Genomic DNA, 15,413 nt, shown 5'->3' on the forward strand with positions numbered 1-15,413 from the left:
ACAGGCTAGCATGTGTCAATGATTAGCAACAACAGTTTTTTGTAAGGGTCCCGCCTCCACCAATCACATGCGGCTCCCTTTGTGTGTGTGTGAGAGCAAGAGAGAGAGAGAGAGAGAGATAGTTCTCCAACTTGTGTGAGTTGCAGTGATCTCCTGGTTGTTCCCCACCTAGGTTATCTAACTATTGCGCTGCTGCAACTAGAAACACTGTCCTGACCTGCTTCTAAGTTCAGTGGCCTGACTGCATAACATTATTATTATTTATTTTTTTGGATTTTCTTATTTATTTTTTGGAAATAACCAATATAATTCACCCTGGACATAAATATATGAGAAAAATAAATGGCATAAACAAAGGTGCAGATGAGGGTCTGTATGTCCTATCGCGTTATATTATATGTTACAATAAATATGGGCAATAAAGAATTTTAATCTGAATCTATTGTAAAATACGATATCAAACCAAATAAATGTGTAATCCCTCAAATATTTCAGATTTCATTTTGTGAGAAAGTTCAGTTCAATATTTACTCATCCGTATCAAGTTCAAGTTCTTTATTTGTCAAATACACAACAATACAGGGGCACTGCAGGTAATTAAATTATTGTGTTAATGAAATTCATTGAAATTGAATCGCAATAATGATCTCATCGAAAAAGGCGGCAAATGGCAATTATGTTGAATAACCGTATGCCCTCCTTCACCCTCCCTGTTGGCCGTAGTGTCACCTCTCTCGCTGTACCCGTCCTGCCCACCCTGTCCTATCCACCCCGTCCTGTCCACCCCGTCCTGTCCACCCTGTAAACAACACTATAAACAACATCCAGAACGCTGATACCAAAGGAAAACCAAATTGCATTTGTCAACAGGGTAATCTAATAGGTAACCGCAAGCTTGTGAAGAATGATACTGTTGTTAGTCCATGGCAACAAAAGGGGGCCAAGCCGTGATGGGATTACGAGATAGGAGGAGGGGGGGGGGGGGGTTTATAATGCTATACGGTGATCGCATTTTCATGACAGTACAACGGTTGTGGATTTTAAGTGTGCGTGGTATTCCCCTCGCAGGGGGGAATGACAGGGAAAAGCAGTTGTCGGAAGCATTTCCTCTCTGATGGGATTACAGGACGGGTCATATACTGACTGCTTGCCGCTCACATGTCACCCCAGTTATCTGCCCCGCTATACCGCATGTTATTACCGTGTTGCATTTCATGGCCCCCGGGGGAAGAACCCACAAGGATTCCGCCTCCTCTACAGACGCTAGTGATTCTCTCAGCCTGTTTCACTTCATCACCAGGAATCGGGCCTGTACTCCAGTGCTCCCCGCACGCCAGCCGTCGTACGGCACACACTTGGGGGCGACAGTGGCTCGGGAGGTAGAGCAGTTGTCTGGTAATCCGGAGGTTCCCGGTTCGATTCCCGCTCCTCCTGGGTCAAAGTGTCCTTGAGCAAGACACTTAACCCCTAACGGCTCTCGATGAGCAGGTTGGCACCTTGCATGGTTGCTTCTGGCATCGGTATGTGAATGTTTGAAAATATGAGGAACAAATTGTAAAGCGCTTTGGATAAAAACTGCTATATAAATGCACCATTTTACCATTTACACATGCTGGTGCGATGCCATGTGTGTGGAGGAATGCCTTTGTTTGTCCCAACAACTCGGCAGTTAAACCTGAAGCCTCGTCTGGGGGCCAAGCGCTCTGCTTCACACTAGTGATGGGAATTTACAACTCTTTGAAAGGGAGCCGGATCTTTTGGTTCTGTTAATTTCCAAGAGCCGTTAAAAATAACAGTTCATCGTCTGCACTTTGCTCTCGTCTGTCGGCTCGGGCTGTATTTTTCGCCAATCATCCAATACACCGGTCGAAAGTTGAATTTGCCTCCTTTCGATCGCCACCACACTCAACCAATTGCGTGCTTCGGTTCTCGAGTTACAAGACGATATATCCGGCGAGCGCTATTTGACCGGCGAGCGTCAAATGACCACCTCCGGTTCACCGCTGATGGTGAAAATGATTGTTCACCATTGTAGCCAACGAGCGTCCGCTTTGAAAGAGACTGCAGCCGAGCGGGTGAGAGTGATGGAAGATGGTGAAAGTTGAAGAAGAAGACCGTTGTTGTGACTGAAGCGTCAAGGCGACGGCCATCTTGGATGTCACACTGTAATCACACTGTATTTCTCCGGTACACACTTTACCAAAACCTTTCTCAAGCACTCATTTTTTTATGGATTTTTATAAAACTTGGACCTATACTACATAAGACTTCAGGATATGGAACTGTTGTTTTTTCCAGCTACTACTTCTATGCTGGAACGCAAAGACAGGAATCTGGTGACAAGTCAACACAAAGGTAAGGAGAAAATATTTAGTTTCAGTGTGTTAAAACCTCTGTTTCTCTAATACATTAGCACTCACAGTGATTCTTCTTTATTGACATAGCAACTTCAGAATGTTACTTTTCAAAAGAGACCAGACTCATGCATGTGCTATGAGTATAAAGTATAAAGCTAAGCTTCACAAAAAAGGTATGCAAATCGTGTGAATGGCCATCTTGTATAATCATGCTGTATTTCTCCGGTATACACTGTTTCGAGCCTTGTGGTGTTCAGGCTCGACACGGATCAAAACAAACAATTCCAATGTCCACACAAGCACAATTTCAATAAACAATGGAATTTATTGATCAACAGTACAGGTCCGATGGGCAATAAAGTAGTCAAATTACAGTCCAGGGTCAAAACACTTTCCAGGCTCTCGTACAAAAAGGGAATGTTCAATACTCAGGGTTTATCGTCTGGTCCAGGGTCAGTTTCACAAGGGGGTATCTCAGCCAGTCCAGGGTTCAGTACCACAAACACCTTCCCGCTCTAACCTCTCCTTACAACTACCTCTCACTTCACAAACTCCGTATAACACACTCTCTCCACGATCTCTGCTCCTTCCTCACCTCCACTCCACTCTTCTCTGTCTCTCCTAGGGCTTTATGCTATGTGTGTCTTGTGTGTCTTGTGTGTCTTGTGTGTGTGTGTGTGTGTGTGTGTGTGTGTGTGTGTGTGTGTGTGTGTGTGTGTGTGTGTGTGTGTGTGTGTGTGTGTGTGTGTGTGTGTGTGTGTGTGTGTGTGTGTGTGTGGGATGTGGGTGATCACGTGCATAGGTGTATTCCATAAGTCCTAATCAACTCCTCAATTAACCCTCCTCTGCCTGTGACAATAGTATCTCCTTTCCTCCATGTAACCAAGTGACGAGGGATGATATCTGCCACAACACGTTACCAAAACCTTTCTCAAGCACTCATTTCTTTATGGATCTTTATACAATTTGTACCTGTACTACATAAGACTTCAGGCTATGGAACTGTGGTGTGTCCAGCAACTACTTCTATGCTGGAACCCGAAAACAGGAATCTGGCAACAAGTCAACTGAAAAGTAAAGAGAAAATATTTTATTTCAGAAACCTCTGTTTCTCTATACATTAGCACTCAAAGTGATTCTTCGTTTTTGCTTCAGCAACTTCAGAATGTTACCTTTCAAAAGAGCCAGGCTCATGCATGTGCTATAAGTATAAAGTATAAAGCTAAGCTTTGCAAAAAAAGTATGCAAATCGCTTTTGTTTTCTCCAAAATGGGGGGGGGGGATGCTTAAGAGGTTAAGTTGTTAAAACAACAGAATAGAAGCTTGCCTGGTGGGGTTAGTGGTGTTGAAGCAGTGGCTTTGTCTGAGACGAGGCCTGAGTAAGTGGCTGCATGTCTCAGCCTTGTCACAGCTTATTCATAACCATGATGGCATAGTGCCCAGGCAGGTTAAGGCCCTGCTAAATATTTCCCTAGCAAGCCTGCCCACTCCTCCACGCCTCCCCTCTGCTTCCCCTGCCTTCCCCCTCCCCCCTTTGCCTCCCCCCGGCCTTGCTGAGGGATGGCTACTACACCCAGAGGAGCCATTACAGCGGCTAGTGGTGGGCTAAACCGCTCTGAAAGGCCAGGGTGAGTTAAGCCGCAGGCTCAGCGTTTGGTATCCTAGACGCATGTTTGCCAAGCTTGGTTTTCCTCGAGGTTTGATGTAGTTACGTATTATCCTTGGGCCAATAATAGTGGTTAGCCCCTCTGGCAATAAAGACCTTTCTGATTCCAATCTAATTTAATCGAATCTATCTAATCTACTGACACAGAAACAGGGCTTGGGAACAGGACTGAAACTGAGGAGTATAGAGGCTGCTAGAATGCATAATCTAAAGACATGTTTAGTGGACCTCAAATACCTATTGCAGGTGTTTCGCACATTGGTCTTTGTTTGTCTTCATTTGGTTTCCGGTGGGGCGTGTCGTGGTTGGAGGGGGACACGGGTAGTTTGAGTGTACTTGGGGGTGTCGTTTCTGTGGGCTGCCTTGTTGCCTCTGGTCCTGGTGGCCTTGCCATTGCGGCGGGATTGGTGGGTTCTATGTGTTTGCTTTCAGATGATTGATTGATTGATTGATTGAAAACTTTATTAACAGATTGCAGAATGGGTACAATACAGTACAGCTCAATACACACAATTGTTAAGGGGATGCAGACCAGAGAAAGTATTTCATCTTGTTTATATCAGGGTCCCCCATTTTCAATTCATCATAACATATATGACATACACGACATACAGATAGACAGTACTGCTACATCTATACATTTATGACATACCAGATTTACAAAATACAGTACTGTTTGTGATACAAAAAGAGTCTAAAAAAGAGAGTATATACATTTGATGTAGAAACTGTACATTGGAGGAGGTGGGGGGTGGGGCGGGGACTGTACATTGGAGGTGGTTGGGTGGGGTGGGGGGGTTTGGTAGGCGGGGTGGGGTGGGGTGGGGGAAACTGTACAACTGTACAAGTAAAACTGTACATTGGAATATCGACGAAACCATACATGGTTCCAAGAAGAGGGTCTCGTCTCATGTATTATTGGGTTAGGACATTTACTGTACATTGGAGGGGGTTGGGATATGACATTGGAGGGGGCCAGTTTCGAATTGCAGTCTCCCGTAGGTGCTCTTTGAGAGTGGTTTTGTAAGTGGGTAGTGATTCACATTCCTTTACAGCTTTGGGTAGGGCGTTCCACATTGATGTGGCATAATTGCTAAACTTGTTTAGTCCCTTGTTTGAGCCGAATCTGGGTTTAACATGATTTGTGGAGCTCCCTCTGGTGTTGTGGTCGTGGTATTCACTGACCTTTGAGAAGTATTTTGACATGTACATGGGTACCTTAGTCGTGTAGTGTATCTTGTAGACCAGGCCCATTGCAAGTTGCTGTACTCGTCTGTCGTCTACTCTAAGCCATCCTAGGTAGTCAAAGTGGGCAGGGGTGAGGTGGGTTCTAGGAGTAAGGTCAAGTAGTAGTCTGACCAGTTTGTTTTGTGATGTTTGTAATCTTGTTTTTTAGCGCCTTTGAGGTGCTTTGGTACCATGAGGTTCTGTGGGGGGGGTGGCGGGTCGTGTGCTCCATGGCCTGTAGCCGTGCCGGGGGGGGGGGGGGGGGGGGTTCTGGATGTTCGGGTAGATGGACATGGTGGTGGTTGGATGGGGGGCATGTGGCATTGTGGGTGGTCTGGGATGGCACTGGGACCTTTGGGACACTTGCCACGCTGTCATTGTCACTACCCCCATTCACAGGAAGAGAGACTCAGCTAGGGGAAACAGAGAGAGAGAGAGCGAAAGAGAGAGAGAGAGAGAGAGACGGCATCATCATAAAGTCAATGTACACCAACATCACATGTGCTGTGAGGAAGGGGAAAAACACAGACTTCTTTCCTCAAAGCTGTGGGGTCAGACAGGGGTGCAGTTTGAGTCCAACCATTTTCAACATATACATCAACGAACTGGCAAAAACATTTGAACACACAAAAGACTACACCTATCTCGGCCTAAACATCAGCGCCACAGGGAACTTCAACCAAGCTGTGAATGACCTGAGAGACAAAGCAAGAACGGCTTTTTATGCTATATAAAGTGGTATATATATGTATATATATATATATATATATATATATATATATATATATATATATATATATATATATATATATATATATATATATATATATATATATATATATATATATATATATTAATCAAATCATATCAGAACATCAGGCTTCTGTAATCTGTTACAAAACATGATAAAGCTCAGAGTATGCACCCAGCGGATAGTGGGGCATAGAGATACAAGTAAAAATAAGTAAAATAATAGCTAGGGATAAAATGAGCAGACAATAACACAACCATATACACACATGTTCACACACACACACACACACGCACGCACACACACACACTAGAGATGCCACGGTGAGATGACGCTCACTATCTGTGGAGCGCTTACTTTGATCTTTAACGCTATTAACGCTATGCGGCTACATTGAGCCCCTGGGTCTGTTTTTAAATCATCTTCAATCAGGAGTATTAATTTGTTGACAGACAGAGTTGTGTTCTAATTAAAGAATAAACCAATGGACAATAATACTTTCCATTGTAGCTGCAGCCTTAGATGTTTAGATGTTCTTACTTTGAACAACATAAACACATTTCTTCAATCAATATCTGAAATAAAATGCCTTACTGTCTTTTACTATTATATAATTTGCTACTATGTCTATACTACTACCTACTATGCTACTATGCCTATACTACTACCTACTATGCTACTATGCCTATACTACTACCTACTATGCAACAGTGGCTCAGGAGGTAGAGCAAGTCGTCTGGCAATCCGGAGGTTCTCGGTTCGATTCCCGCTCCTCCCGGGCAGCGTGTCGATGTGTCCTTGAGCAAGATACTTAACCCTAATTGCTCCCGATGAGCAGGTTGGCACCTTGCATGGTTGCCTCCGCCGTTGGTGTGTGAATGGGTAAAAATGTTGAGTAACAAATTGGAAGATGAATGCCTTTTTTCGATTTGTTCTTTTAAAGTTTGATTAATACCTTGCATGGGTAGACTTACTTAAAACTGCTCTATGATCTTAGCTCTTGTCTGCATTGCATGCAGTGTTTGGAGGTGGCTGTTCCATGTCTGACATGCATGGGGCCGTGACCGTCAGCAGCGGGATGCCATTTCTGATGGCCAGATTATGAAGCAGGCTGTCTGTCTGTCTGTCTGTCTGTCTGTCTGTGTCTGTCTGTCTGTCTGTCTGTCTGTTGTCTGTCTGTCTGTCTGCTGTCTGTCTGTCTGTCTGTCTGCGTGTCTCTCTCTCTCTCTCTCTCTCTCTCTCTCTCTCTCTCTCTCTCTCTCTCTCTCTTTCTCTGTATCTCTCTGTCTCTCTCTCTATGTATCTCTCTGTCTCTCTCTTTCTCTTTGTATGTCTCTCTCTGTTTCTCTCTGTCTTTCTCTTTGTCTGTCTCTCTCACTCTGTTTTTATTTTTATTTTTATTTATCCTTTATTTATCCAGGAAGTCCCATTGAGATACAAGATCTCTTCTTCCAGGGAGTCCTGACCAACACGGCACACAACAAGTTTCAACATAAAACAGGGCATTAAACAAAAAACATACAATTCAAATATAAATACAGAAGGCCATTTGTGCAGTGGCAAGGAGCATAATCAGATCAGCAATAGCATCAGGTAAAACAGTTATATGTTTCATAAAGGCTAATCGTAGCATACCTTTAAAAGCATTCACAGTAGGAAGTGCCTCTAGACAAAGTTTTACTTGCAGCGTATTCCATAAAAAGGGAGCATAGTGGGAGAATGCAGCTTTACCAAGCTCTGACTGCATCAAAGGAACATTTAAAAGCATCCCTTTGCTGCTCGTTTGGTATTAAAAAAGCAAGTATAAAAGGACAGAAGTCTGGAGATATATAAGGGCAGCTTACCTAGCAATGACTTAAGGATACAAATCAACATGTGTGATTGTCTTCTTTGGTACAGAGAAGACTGTTTCTCTCTGTCTCTCTCTGTTTCTCTCTCTCTCTTTCTCTTCTGTCTCTCTCTGTCTCTCTCTCTGTCTATCTCTGCCTCTCTCTCTGTCTATCTCTGCCTCTCTCTCTGTCTATCTCTGCCTCTCTCTCTGTATCTCCCTTTCTCTTTGTCTGTCTCGCTCTGTCTCTCTCTGTCTCTCTTTCTATTCTCTCTCTCTCTCTCTCTCCTCTCTTGAGTTGCACGGAGGGGGAGATTGTGCCCATGTTACCACGGTTACACGTGGGAGGGGACGCAAGCGTTGAATTACCGGTAGATATCAGCGTTGCGGAAAGTGGTTCATGCGCATTATGGCATGCGTTTCACACTGCATGCCTTAGTGCTCAATTCTGATTTACGTATTTGCTCAGATTAGATTTTTTTTGTTTTGTTTGGCTGTTCACGTTCTTTTTTAAATGTGGCCAATATCATATTCCAGTGTGAACTGGTCACGCTCCTGAACTGACCCGCATGTGAACTGGTCACGCTCCTGAACTGACCCGCATGTGAACTGGTCACGCTCCTGAACTGACCCGCTGCTGAACTGGTCACGCTCCTGAACTGACCCGCATGTGAACGGGTCACGCTCCTGAACTGACCCGCATGTGAACTGGTCACGCTCCTGAACTGACCCGCATGCGCAAATTAACAATAATGAAGATGGGTGTAAACTTGGAGGACACTGAAGTCACAGTTTATGGTTTAAATTGTGCAGGCTGTGCAGTGGAGGCCAGCTAATTCGTGAGCAGATGATAATGGGGGTGAGGAGGAGGTGAAAGAGAGACATTTCTCCTTTCAATGTGGTTTTAAACACAGACCGGTTATGATACAGTACGTCCCCTAAAATTTAGCTTGTACAGAAGTTTCACCCAATATATTTATAAAGTGAACACCTCACTGTTCCTCCACTGGCCACGTCCATCACAGCTGTTTGTATTCACAGAGTGACTCCCGCACAGAATTGTGATGAATGTCAATTCTAGAGTGATGTAAAAATCGCAAGAATTCTGACATTCAGACTGTTCAGAATGAGGTTGAATTGCAAGAAATCAGACCTGTATCTGATTCACTGGATCGAGCGACAGTGGCTCGGGAGGAAGACCAGTCCTCTGCTAATTCGGAGGTTCCCGGTTCGATTCCTGCTCCTCCAGGGCAGCGTGTCCAAGTGTCCTCGAGCAAGACACTTAAACCCTAACTGGTTGGCACCTTGCATGGTTGCCTCCGCCGCCGGTGTGTGAGTGTGTGTGTGAGTGAATGGGTCGAATGTTAAGGGCTTTGGATAAAGCTGTTATATAAATGCACCATTTACCCATTTAGGACCAAATATGAAATATGAAACGATCAGATTCGACGAGATTCATGCTGTTCACACTGCGATGAAAAGAAACAAAACAGATCTGAGTCACACACAAGTGAAAGAAAAACAGATTCAGGCCACCCTTTGCCTGCAGTGGAGTAATTTAGCCGATGCTTTTAGCCAAAGCGACTGAACAAACAACGAGGCCGGCGAGGGCAACACTTCCAGGCAGTCCGACAATAAGAGGTATTGTACGTCTCGCGCGGTGCCAAACTCAGAGTGCTTCACGCGGAGTGCGTGGCAAGCACTGGCCGCGCACACTCTCATTCAGCCCAGTGTCCAGCCCAGGCTCAATCTGTACGCTGCTCCCAATTCCTACATGCACGCACACGCACGCACGCACGCACACACACACACACACACACACACACACACACACACACACACACACACACACACACACACACACACACACACACACACACACACACACACTCGACTTCCACTGAGCTGTGAAAGGCGGGAAATCGAAGCCTGCGGTGCTGTCAGATAAAAAAAATAAAAAATAAAAACACTCAAAGCTTTTCTTTTCCATGTGGTTCCAGTTTTATTTAAGGATTAGGTTGGTCTTCTTTACACATCCAGCAGGGCCATGTTTTAGTAGTCTGCAATACAAACAGAGAGAGAGAAGAGAGAGAGAGAGAGAGAGAGAGAGAGAGAGAGAGAGAGAGAGAGAGAGAGAGAGAGAGAGAGAGAGAGAGAGAGAGAGAGAGAGAGAGAGAGAGAGAGAGAGAGAGCGAGAAAACTGGAAGTGAATGCGTGTAGAGTCTGGCTTGAATGAGCTACAGTGCCTGGATCTAAGTTACGATAAGATATTCCTTTATCGAGAGAGAGAGAGAGAGAGAGAGAGAGAGAGAGAGAGAGAGAGAGAGAGAGAGAGAGAGAGAGAGAGCGACAAAATATGATGTGGAATCGGGAGTTCATTACCTTTGCTCCAAAGAACCAATATCATCTTAGACACAGAGGCTCCACTATTAATTAGCAGGCCCATCTGCCCTTCATTATAATACATGTGTGGTACTATTACAAGTAGGGATGCACCGAATGGAAATTCTTGGCCGAAACCGATACCGAAAATAGGAAACAGTTGGCCGAAAACCGAATGCAGAAAGGCCGAAAATGATTAATATAAATATATATATGTTTTTTTTCTTTTTTTTTAGCTACCTGATTATGGCAAAAGACATGATTATGGCTAAACTTAACTTATAAATATTAATAATCACTATTATGGGCCCATACAACATTTATTCAGCACTTTTGAATGCATACATTAATTCCAGACTGTTAAGACTAAAAGACTACAACGATTGATGACGACTTCCTGTCCTCGCATTTCCATTTCCGGTTTAACGATACATTTTCAACAACAGATGCTGCTAATTAAACACTTCATTTAAACGGAGTAACGTTAACGTTATGTCGAGTTCATACGTGTAGGGTAGTATGAACTCGTCATAACGTTAACATTACTCAGTGTCCACTGTTGCTGCCACCGTTGCGTCGCAGATGGATGGTACACTGTTAGCTCTGTAGCTAATCCGCTCCTAGACTACTGATAGCAGTACCGTTAACGTCGGAGCTGATCAATACTCCGTTTTTTTATAATTTAGTTTAGAACCGGGTTTCGGGGGCATCCCTACTCCCAAGAGGAGTTAGTTATCACAGGCTGTAGAATGCAGGAAGAGCTGCCAAGCTGCTCACGTTACATGTTGCGCATGCTACCGGTATGTCTGTAGTCGCGTTTTGATGACGTCATCACAACAACACGTTATTTGACTTTCGGTCATATATTTTCGGTGCTAAAACCCTTCGGCGAAAGCCGAAAGAGCCGTTTTAACCATTTTCAGCCGATAATCTTCGGTAGCCGAATTTTCGGTGCATCCCTAATTACAAGTGGTCTAAACACTGTGTACTGGGGGTGTGCCACATATAATACAGATTGGGATGTGTGCTATAGTGCAGTGGTTTTAATCCCAGCTGATGCTGTGGTACAAAAACAAAAAAAACGATTTCCTCTATGTGCGTTTGGTAGAAAGCTATCCGGCTGCAAGATAGCCTAGCTTAGCACAAATTAATGGAAGCGGATATGGATCAGCTAGCCTAGCTGCCAAAAACACCTCACCCGGGGTTTTAAGCTAGGCTAGCTTCCATTAATTTGTGCTAGGCTAGCTTGCAGAGGGATAGCTTTCTACCGAACACACAGAGAGGGAACTGGTATCTATCTTCCTTCTTGTCTGACTCTAGAGATGACGGTAAGCGTATTTCCCATAATGTTGGCGTGTTCCTTTAAAACGCATTCTCCGTTACTTTTGTGGCCTCAACCGGATGAGATACTGTAGCTACCGTGTCCAGAGCTCTTTGGTTAAAATGTAGATTTATTAAGACTGAAGTCACCTTGTCCCTCCTCCACAACCACATGGTGGAGATGGACACGGTGTTCTTTTTTTAATAAATGAGAAACGATTTTGATTAGTCTGAGGGGCTCGACGAACCCTTTTATTTGTGTATGTGTCAAAAGTTGATGCTCTCTCTCTCTCTCTCTCTATCTCTCTCTCGCTCTCTCTCTCTCTCGCTCTCTCTGTCTTTCTCACACACACACACACACACATACACACCTCAAAGAAACTGGCACCATTGAAGTTCAGACTTTTGCAAACATTAGCTCCTATTTCCTAGTCAACAATGGTGTTCTCAAAAGGTTGTTGAATAATGCAGCTCCTCCTTGGTTAGCTACGAGTCACTAATGTCAAGTAATGGGGCCACTGTAAAAAGCACTTACACTTACACGTATGCCTCCGCCGTTGGTGTGTCAATGTGAGGCACAAGTTGTGAAGCCCTTTGGATAAAAGCGCTATGCAGTGGTGCGTTATTGAAATCATCTGGGTGACACGCACCACGTGCACGCGCGCTCCCGGCGCGTGCGCGCGCTCCCGCGAATGCGCATTTAATGTCCCCTCGCTTGGGCACAGACTAAAGACAGTGCCTAATTGCCTCTACGAATGGAATGTAACACGTCTTCACAACAAGTTAGGTGTGAATGTGTCTGAGAACGTATTTAACACACCTGACGACCGGCGCTATTGATATGCAAATAGCGAGTGAGCTTGCACACCGTGCTACCCCGTCCCATGAACAAGCATGCCTGGCGCTATGTACAGCTACTGTACAGACTAATCAAGCTACATTGCAAATTCTCTAGCCAACTATGTGCCTTCTAGAATATTGCTAACTGGTCTAAAGAGAATCGGGGACGCAGCCTTTGCAAACTATGCACCAAAGTTATGGAACACACTATTAAATAACTACCTATGGACATTATGGAAGCTAGATCTCTAAATATATATATCTTTTTTTATCAACTTCTTTTTCCTCCTCCTTTTTCATTTTTTTCTGTGATTTTTCTCCCCACCCCAATTTACCTCTCGTGCCAATTCTCCCTCCCCTGTCTGATCGTTGCTCGCATATGCCCCCCACTGGCCTGTTGTAGGGAGGATAGAAGCCTTGCATCACATGTCCCCTCCGATACACGTGGAGGCAGCCTGTCACATCTTTTCACCTGCCAGCGCGGACTCTCATTTGGCGAGGAGTAACGTGTAGGAGGCTCACACTGCCCCCGCCATTTTCCTGACTTTGATTGATTTGATTTGATTTTATTACGGATCCCCATTAGCTGGTGCCATGCAACCAGCTAGTCTTCCTGGGGTCCACACAAAAAACATACAAAAACAATTATTGCAAAACAGAATTATTAAAAGCCAGTACTCAACATACATACACAATGAAACTAACAATTAAGATGGCTAAAATTACATGCAAGCAAAGAAACAGAAAACTAAAAACAAAACTAAATACAAATACAGTGTTAAAAACAATTTAAGATTGTTTTTAAAATTGAATATTTTTAAGAATTGCTTTTAGAATGCTCATCAATGTTACTAAAACATCAATTTCACCATACCTTTAAAAAGAAAAGAAAAAACACACAAAGTAATCAGAAGAAGTTTTGGATAACATGGCTGCAGCTACACTCATGCATGACATATATTAATTTCCTTCCGGATTATGGCTCCCATGAGTTTCTTTTTGAAACGTCCTTGTGCAGAGGTAGGGTGAAGCGACTACTTGAAGCATGTCTGGTATTATGGTCTTTGCTGTGCATGCGCCCCAACCGACCTGTAGGAGTCGCTGTCCACAACGTCCAGATTACCACTCATCGACTTCCACCCGCAACTCGCCATTGAGTTAGTATGACGGCCGGCCCAAGCCGGAGGCAACGCCGACAGCCGGATTCGAACCCGGTGTCTCTTGCGTTGGTGACAAGTGCAATGTCCGCTGCGCCACCAGCCGCTCATATATATATATATATATTTTTTTAAAGCTAAAAACGTACCTCTTCACCATAGCATTTGAATACACTCCGCTGCAGATTGCACTATTTTACTCTTTTATTACTTTTATTACAGGTTCTAAACGGTCAGGTATCAAACTTCAAGCAGGAAGAAAGCTGTCAGGTTTTTAATTACGCCTAGAACTGGCCCTGCAGGAGAGGGAACTGCGCCCTGAGAAGGAGGTTTGTTAGAACTAGAAGGACGTGATGTTCTTTTTTAAATGATAAAAGATTTTGATTAGTCTGAGGGGCTCGACGAACCCTTTTATTTCAGTACGTGTCAAAAGTTGATGCTCTCTTCTCGCTCTCTCTATCCTTCTCTTTCTTTCTGTCTTTCTCTTCTCTTTCCTTCTATCCTTCTCTCTTTCTTTATGTCTTCCCCCCTCTCTCTCCCCTCTTATCTCTGTTTCTTTCTCTCTCTCTTCTCTCCCTTTCTCTCCCTCTATCCTTAACTCTTTCTTTCTCTCTCTTTCCCTCTCTCTCTTGCTTTCTCTCCTCTCTCTCTCCCTCCATCCTTCTCTCTTTTTTCTATCCCTTCCCCCCCCCCCTCTCTCTCTCTCTCTCTCTCTCTCTCTCTCTCTCTCTCTCTCTCTCTCTCTCTCTCTCTCTCTCTCTCTCTCTCTCTCTCTCTCTCTCTCTCTAACTCCTCCTCAGTCCTGAACCTTGGTTAACTGGCTTTACTCTCAACCCTCTGAAACCACATCAACTCACTGTGTTTTGAAGGCTGTACTGAGGTCTGTTTTTAAGCTAGCATGAATCCATTGATATCATATCTGAGATAAGATAAGATATTCCTGTATTGATCCCCTTGGGGAAATTCTGACATCACAGCAGCATTGGGGGAGGGGGGGGGGGCTACAGGTATGGGCAGGGTACTAGTAGAAAGACAATCAAATTGTATCTGAATATAAAAATATGAGAAAAATAAATAGTGTAAACGAAGGTGCAGATGAGGGTGTGTATGCCATATCGCTTATATTATACATTACAATAAATATAGGCAATACAGAATTTGTATTTGAATATAACTAAGAGTAAGAGTAAAAGTAAACAGTATACACAAGGTGCAGTATACACAATACGCTTTTCTCTAACTGGCATGATATACGTCATACGTTGTAGTCCGTGCAGGTTTTGTTGTTAAGAGTCAGACACACTTAGTGGTCAGACATTTGACATTCCATGAAACATTTTCAAAAACATTCATGTTCATGCAGATTTAACTTGAGCCTGCTGTCTCTTACTTGATCTCTGAACAATATTCGCTGTTATTTCCAAACAGAGAAGCCAAGATTTACATTTAGTCAATAGCTGACACTTTTATCCAAAGCGACTTACAAGTTCTGTACGACAAGTCATCAGGAAGGGCACAACTCTATCAGCTGAGTAACAATGTTCATCAATGTGTTGAGTGCTAGGGTGTAGGTTAGTTTATTAGGACAAGTGCATGACAGTAAGGTTAGTTAGGGTTAGATTTATTTTATAATATTTTTATCATTATTTCAGATAGTGGTTGAAGAAGTGCGTCTTTAGTCGACGGTGAAAGATTGGACGGGTTCGGCTGTCCTAACTGAGGTGGGTAGTTCATTCCACCATTGTGGGGCAAGGACTGAGAAAAGCAGGTTCTCCTTGATGACCCTCCCGTAGCTCGGATAGGAGTAGGTCTGAGGCGGCCAGAAGATGCAGAGCGTAGGGGTCTTGATGGTGTGTAGTTAGAGACCTTGACCGAGGTAGGCGGG

The 15,413-nt window shown here is 43.9% G+C and overlaps 1 protein-coding gene across 1 annotated transcript in view; it reads left to right on the top strand.

Moving 5' to 3' along the window:
- The first annotated feature begins 2,324 nt into the window (after positions 1-2,324).
- Positions 2,325-15,413, top strand: part of LOC311237735 (neuropilin and tolloid-like protein 1) — a 265,853-nt gene continuing 252,764 nt past the window's right edge. The window contains 1 exon segment of the mRNA XM_084325710.1: positions 2,325-2,355. The gene's annotated coding sequence lies outside the window, so the exon portion shown is untranslated.

Source organism: Notolepis coatsorum (genome assembly GCF_963971535.1).
Source record: "Notolepis coatsorum genome assembly, chromosome: 12".
Lineage (NCBI taxonomy): Eukaryota > Metazoa > Chordata > Actinopteri > Aulopiformes > Paralepididae > Notolepis > Notolepis coatsorum.